The sequence below is a fragment of the Crocodylus porosus genome, unplaced genomic scaffold (assembly GCF_001723895.1).
Source record: "Crocodylus porosus isolate Cpor-Errol unplaced genomic scaffold, CroPor_comp1, whole genome shotgun sequence".
NCBI classification, from domain to species: Eukaryota; Metazoa; Chordata; order Crocodylia; family Crocodylidae; genus Crocodylus; species Crocodylus porosus.
Window position 1 is genome coordinate 34,128 of NW_017728904.1, and position 6,701 is coordinate 40,828.

The 6,701-nt window shown below is 46.8% G+C and overlaps 1 protein-coding gene across 1 annotated transcript in view; it reads left to right on the plus strand.

Moving 5' to 3' along the window:
• Positions 1 to 6,250: 6,250 nt before the first annotated feature.
• GATAD2B (GATA zinc finger domain containing 2B) overlaps positions 6,251 to 6,701 on the plus strand; it is a 35,408-nt gene continuing 34,957 nt past the window's right edge. The window contains exon 1 of the mRNA XM_019556758.1: positions 6,251 to 6,491. The gene's annotated coding sequence lies outside the window, so the exon portion shown is untranslated. The remainder of the gene's footprint in view (positions 6,492 to 6,701) is intronic.

The window sequence follows — 6,701 nt, forward strand, 5'->3', positions numbered from 1 at the left end:
ACCTTTGAGTTGCTGCAAGAGCCCAAAGTGGGAATGAAAGAGCTGGAGTGTAGAAAAAACAAAACTAGGGTCCAAAACCGTGGTTGAGCAGGCTGAGGTGGCAGATGCTGTTAAAGGAGCTGCTCTCTGGGCCAAATGAAATGAAACGTGCTACTGCAGAGGAGGAAATAAGGTAAAGTCCAAACTGGCCAGGAAGGTGGGAGGAAGAGGGGTGTTTGGAAGATGATACATGCCCTGGAAGCACCTTCTATCAGCTCGCTGCTTTTCACCATGTGGTGAAGAATCTGCAAGCTGGATGTTCAAGATAGGAGAGAGATGCTCACTGCTCTGATTTACTCCAGCTAACTTCCCTGTAGGGCAAGCCAAGGGGAGAACATCCCAGGGATGATGGAAAGCTTATCTGTTGCCTTGCAGCAATTCTTGAGCATGCTTAATAAAACATCTAGGGTCAAGTATACAAATTGCACAGCTGTAAGAATTAATGCCAACTTCACAGGCCCCTAAGAAATGCTTCCAAAATGACCCTGTCTTTTGGTAGTCTAGAGTTAGAAGCCTTGGGTTAAAGTCTGTCTTTAGATGTGGCTTTGAGAAGGCATGAGCAGTCTAAGCATCCAGTGAACTTGGTGGGATTTGTTGGGGGGGTTGGTTCCTTGCCCAGGATGAGAAGGCAAAGTGCCATGTACCCTGAAGGTCCACCACCAGGCAGATGATTTCAGGTACCAAGGCCCTGTTACCTGAGTGCATTGCGCCAAGATGTGCAAGCTTCTTGTGGGTGTCAGCATGAGTGCTAAACGCGAAGGGAAGGATCACCAGGACCTTTATGCAGCACTAAAGATTAAACAAGGCGTTCCCTAGAAAGGAGTGGGAAGTCGGGTTAGCTTCTTGCCTGTGCTCCATGCCGTGCTTCTATGCTAATGGAGTGGCGGGAGCTGTCTCTGACAGCAGCTGCACTTCCCAAGTGGTGTTCGGCAGTGGTTGTGTGTGACGTGCTCTGCAGTTCCTGTTTTAGGAGCGGTCAGTGAACGATGACAACAACCAAGCATGAATCCAACAAGAAGTCACAGCCCCCTGGGCTATGGAATACCGTTGGGAGAGGGAGGAAGCATTTGTAGTGCCTTTGCTTTGCTATCTGGACTTGGGATTTCTACCATCCATAGAGGATTTGTGTAGGTGGAGCACCTCATGAAAGACAGTGAGAAAACTCTCACTGAAGGGAAGGGAAACTGCTTCCATCAGCAAGACCTCTCAGAAAAACGGTGTCTCCAGACAGATGGATCTTGGCACTCGGTGCCAGCGACTGGCAAAGGCACGTGCTTGGTGGTGATGGGTTCCTGCAGATGTGGTCTCTTTGCAGGAGAAGGGTTTGGTTTCCTTCTCCAGTAATGCTGGATGAAACCAGACTTCTGCAGCCAGCACAGTGGAGCATCATCTGGGTCTTTTGAAGCATATTATGCTGTCAGCAGCTGCACTGAGGTCCTTCTTGCTCCTTGCCTCTCTGGCTTATTTGTCCCTGCTTTACTCTTTTATGTGCTCTGTACTTGACCCCTTCCAAGCCTTGCTCTTCAGCGCTGTATCCTTTCTGTGCTTCCTGTTTAGACACTTTCAATAGAAACATTGTGAGTAAAAATTAGTGGTGACATCTTATTGGGGCCAAAACAGCTACCTCATTAGTTTTATAATCTTTGGTAACTAGCATGTAATTACAGACTAATTAGCTATTTCTCTCTATGTAAACCAAATTGTTCCACATTATCTAATAAGGCAAACTCAGACACTGGGATGCTTGGAGTGGCATGGAAACTCTGCTATAATTACCAGATTCTCTGCAGCCCCTAGGTTGACTAAATACATGATAGTTACTGTGTATTATAGATTACATGGTTATTTATGTGCTGTGTAATAGGCTTATTTTTAGAAGATGATTTGATAATACTTTCTGCCTGCAAACCAATGAAACCTGCCTGTACTGTCTTGCAAAAGATGTCATTTCTAAGTCGGTCATTTATGCTTGCTCCACCGATAAATTAAACATTGTACTAATACTAATTACATGAGGGAAGTCTCTCCAAATTTATGATAGGCCGCTGCTTAACATTTTGATTATCATGATTTTATAATTTGCTGCCCAGAATGGAGCATCCTATCTTGAAAGAGACTTCAGCCCGGCAGTAACACAAGAAACAAACAATTTACATCCTGTTTCTAGCTCTCGACACACAGCACTTCTGTTCTGTTTTCTGAACAAAATGTAGTGCTAGGTTTTGGTGTAATCTGTTGGTTTACCGGTTTTGAAAATACTTGCGTGTACTCATTAACGGGGTAGGTTTAACTAAGACTGTACAGCAGTCCTTCTCCAAGAAATGGTGCAGATTAGTGAACGAGGAAACAGCAGGAGGTTAACCTGCAGTCCTTCTGAGTTTTTAATATTGTGTATTAAATGGCAGAATTGAAAATGTAACCATAAGCACATTGTCCAGTTAAAAATAATCTCTTCTAAATGCAGTCAACCATTTATTATAGTCATGTTTAAAATGATTGCAGCAGATCTTGAAAAACCGCTTAGCCTTTCCATTCACTGTGCATGATGAAAACCTGGGGCCGGTTTCACTTTCTAGGTAGTTTCACTTTCAGATTCGTCATTATGTAATGCCTGGCTTGCAAGTGCAGGGCAATGCAAGCTTGTTTTTTGTTGCTTTTTAAACGGTCCATTTGAAAAACATTTCCAGGATCTTTTTGGAAGGATCTATTTGGTCCCAATTTTCTAAACGGTTGGGGATTTTTCTTTAGCAAAATCTGACCAAGTCAAGCATGAATGGCTTTTGTCCTTGTCACTTTCCAGAGGAAATGCGCATAGGATTTGACACTTCAAACTCAGCCTTATTCTTTAAGAAGGCCTCAAGCTGTCATGGCCACATGTCCACTGCTCGCCAGGGTATCTTAGCTTGGTACTAGAGGAGGTTGGGCTGTGGCAGTAGCCTTGCCAACATGCTTGGTACCAGGGTTGAAATTTTTGTTAGAGATCACTGCATAGAGATGAGTAATGCTTACGCCCTTGCTCTTGAGGCAGTTCTGCTTGTGTGGTTTAAGGGCCTAAGGAAATACTTTCCATGGAGGTGTGCAGGACACTTCATCTGGCACAATGAGTTAACTTGGGCCAAAAAATGGATGTGATGTTATGAGTGCTTGGCATGTAGTCACCACATGACTCCTGGAACGTGCTTTGCAACATTCAGGTAAAAGCGCACCAATAACATGTAAGCCTCCGTCTTGCAGTATTCAGGAGACTGAGATGAAAACCATTTTGTGAGAGCTTTAAGTCTCTTGCGTCTCGGCTGAATTTCTTTGAGAATTCATTAGAAGCCAATCTTTGTGGGTGCAAGGATTCAGCATTCAAAGTGGAAGGGCTATAGCTTGAACAGCAGTCTCTGAGGTACAGCATGGAGCAGGGAATTGGGAGATGGGACTCCGGGGTCCTTTGCCTTTTTCTTCTGTTGACCTTGGAGAGCGAGGCTTAATAGAATTTACTCTTTTTATCTCTCTAGGGGTTGTGTTGAGGATGAATTAGACGAGACCTAGCGTTGAAAATGTAACCCACAATGTAAGGGGGTAAGAACTCTCCGCTGACTGTTTGTTGAACAAATGCAGTAGTCCAAGTACTGCCATGACACAGCTTTGCAGTTACACCTTGACGTTGCTGGAAGCTGGGTTACCCGTGTCGGAAAGTGGAACTTGCCCCAGTTACTTGGTTTACACCAGAGGAACTGGTGACTTGCTCTTTCCAGTGGTGTAGCATGCCTGTGTGAATTCAGAGAAGAAATCAGGTTAACAATAGTGTGTCGCAGCCATGGGCTGCCTGAACGTTCTGGATATTCGGAAAGAAGACAAATTTCCATAGGCCTCCATTGTAAGTACAGCACAAATTGATGTCCTTTTATTTCTGGTGTTGCTGAATTCATGTCTGATTCCAGGACAAAGGGCTTTGAAGGACTAAAGCTGCCAGCAGATGTTTGCCAGGAACAGCTGTTAAAAATGAGTTTGCTTTACTTCGCACTATGTTGCCTCTTGGTGGCTGAAAACGCTTGGTAGTAGTTCAGGGTATTTTTGTGGCAAATAGCTGTAGGATGTAGTCATCTTGTTAGCAGGATGCGCTTCTGGTGGTTGCATGGCAGTGTTTCAAAATGGTCTCAATTTCAAGAGCCTAAGCTGATGGGCATTCAGTGGAAGGAAATCAGTCGTGCTATTGTAGTGAGATCTTTTGCTCCACTGAATAAAATTGTAATAGTCAGGAGATCCCAGTAACCTGCAGAGTTTGTACCATTTGTTCCCTGTTCATGGAGCTTGTGCACTTTCTCTCTCACCTCTTCTGTCAAGTTGTTCTTCTGCCTGTTCTTGTTTCTCTGACTCATCTCACTAGCCTTCGTTGCCATCTGCAGTTGAGACAAGTTCTCCTTAGGGCAGGGCCTTTGCCTTCCTTTATACTTGCAAGGTGCTGTGGAGCATGGGGCTGTAGGAACCGGTTGTTGGGAAGGTGCAGTTGGGTTAGACATGGTGATGATGGTACCTTAGCATGGGGTGGGATGAACCTGTTCTCCTGAAGCAAGAAAATGCTGGGTGAAGGGCTGGGCTGGGGGGCTCAGCATTCAGGTCTGGCAACTCATAGTTACAACATGAGTTGGCGGTCTCCACCAGCGTGGCATGGGCAGACGAGCTAGTTACTGCGAGGCAAAGGAAGTGGGACTTTCCCGCAAAGGAACTACGTGCATGCCCAGACCTACCTTGTTGTAGATGAAAGCCAACCTCAGCCCATACCCTGAGCAGCAGAGAGCATTGAGAGAAGGCTGAGAGCCTGGCATCAGCTGCAGCATGGTGCAGAGGGAGGATTTCAGTGCAGGCAAGAGCATGCCAACCAGAAAGCGATGGCAGAGCACCAAAGGACCAGATTGCAGTGAGAAGCCGACTGGGGCGGGGCTGGGCCTTGCCCTCTAGATTGAACCTGAACTTTCAGGCCTACGTTGTAGGGGCCATTTAACACTGAGATTCTGGGATCCCAAGACTCAAGCCATGGTGAGGCTATGGGCTGAAGGGAACTCAACTGCTGGCAAGCCACAGCATCTAGGCCTGAAGCATGCTGGGCACCTGCCCAGCAGAAGAACTGGTAGAAGAGGACAGACCAGTAATTGGACTGTGGGGTGGATGGGCAGCTCGGCCGAGAGCAGGCAGGTGGGATGTCAAGGGGGAGGTATGTTAGACTCTCCCCAACTGTCTCTTTTTCCTTGCTGGAGCATTGTGAGAATGGGCTTCTAGTCCTCAGACTTGCTGTGGGGTTGTGTGGATTGAGGTCTTTTGGCCCGACAGGCAGACACCACAGGTTAGGAAGCGTTGGGCAAGCTGGGCTGGTGCATGTGGACTTCAAAATAAAGATGACTTACGCTGCTGTCCGGCTCTTATTCACGTAGCTCTTCTCAAGGCACCTCATCTATGGAAATACTGCCTGCTGTGGCTGTCAGGAGCCTGGGACAGCAGTGCTTAGCGCACCTCTAGAGTCCAGCACCATGCAAGAGTGACCCTTACGTGTGGGGAAATGCCGACAGGAGACCTCTTGGGGACATAGTTGGGAAGACGAGGGCAATGTGAAGAACCGCTTTGAGCTCTTGGTCAGGGTGTAGCTTGCCTTGGATGGCAGCGTGAATGCTCCTGCATTTATGGGACATGTTTGACTGCGCCTGCCTATCTTTGTCCACCTTGTAGCTGGCCCAGGGTGTTTGCAGGTCCTGATCTGCCCGCCGGGAGTGAGGGAAGGAAGTTGGGGGTTGGCGTCTTCGTATCATTTGGGATCTTTAGGACTGGGCTGTGCCCATGGACCTGCCACGTAGGGGTTAAGCCTGCATCGAAGGAGGCGCAGCCTGGCGAGACGGTCCGCCATCTCCCTCCCTGATGCATCTTTATAAATTACGTCTCCACCTTGACGGGGTCTTCATAAAAACGTTGTTTTGGGAGCGAAACGGTTAAAATAATAACGGGCTCTCATGAATGAAGACAAAGTTTGGCGAAGCGCCAGGATCGGGGGGAGGGGGAAGAGGCAGCTAACTGACTTTTATACCACAAACGACTTTAAAAAATTAAGAGATAATTCCATGTCCTGAGGTTACAAACCGGCTGCAACTGGTTTTTTTTTTTCCCTGCCCCCGCTAGGCATCATGGGTAAAAGTAAGCATCCCCCTTTCCTTTTGTTTAATATAACAGTACGGCGCATGATTGGCAGGGAAGTGCCCGTTTTGAGACAGGGTTTCTGCAGGTCCCTAGAGGGGGATGGCACGCGGGGCCGCCCATGTTCTACCGGGAGGGCTCCTCGTAAAAAAATCCGGCGTTCTCTCCCTCCCTCCCCCCTTCCCACTCTGTCTTCTCTTCTTTCTGTCTCTCTTTCCCCCCTTCTTTCCTCTCTGTCTCTAATTTTCTTGACAACTAGAGGAGGCAGCAGGAATATTGTACCTGTAAGTATTCTTTAGACTGTCCTTTTTTTTTTTGTTTTGTTTTTTAAACATACAAAAGGCTCGTTTTAAGGATGATCAGATCTGTTCCCCCCGCCCCTTAATATGAGTTGGGAGGCTGAATGTTAATACCTTTTTACAGCGTATTTTAAGGAAGAAAAATAGCACTGTTGCTTGCGTTTACTGTTGGAATGGTTCTCTCTTTTTTTTTTC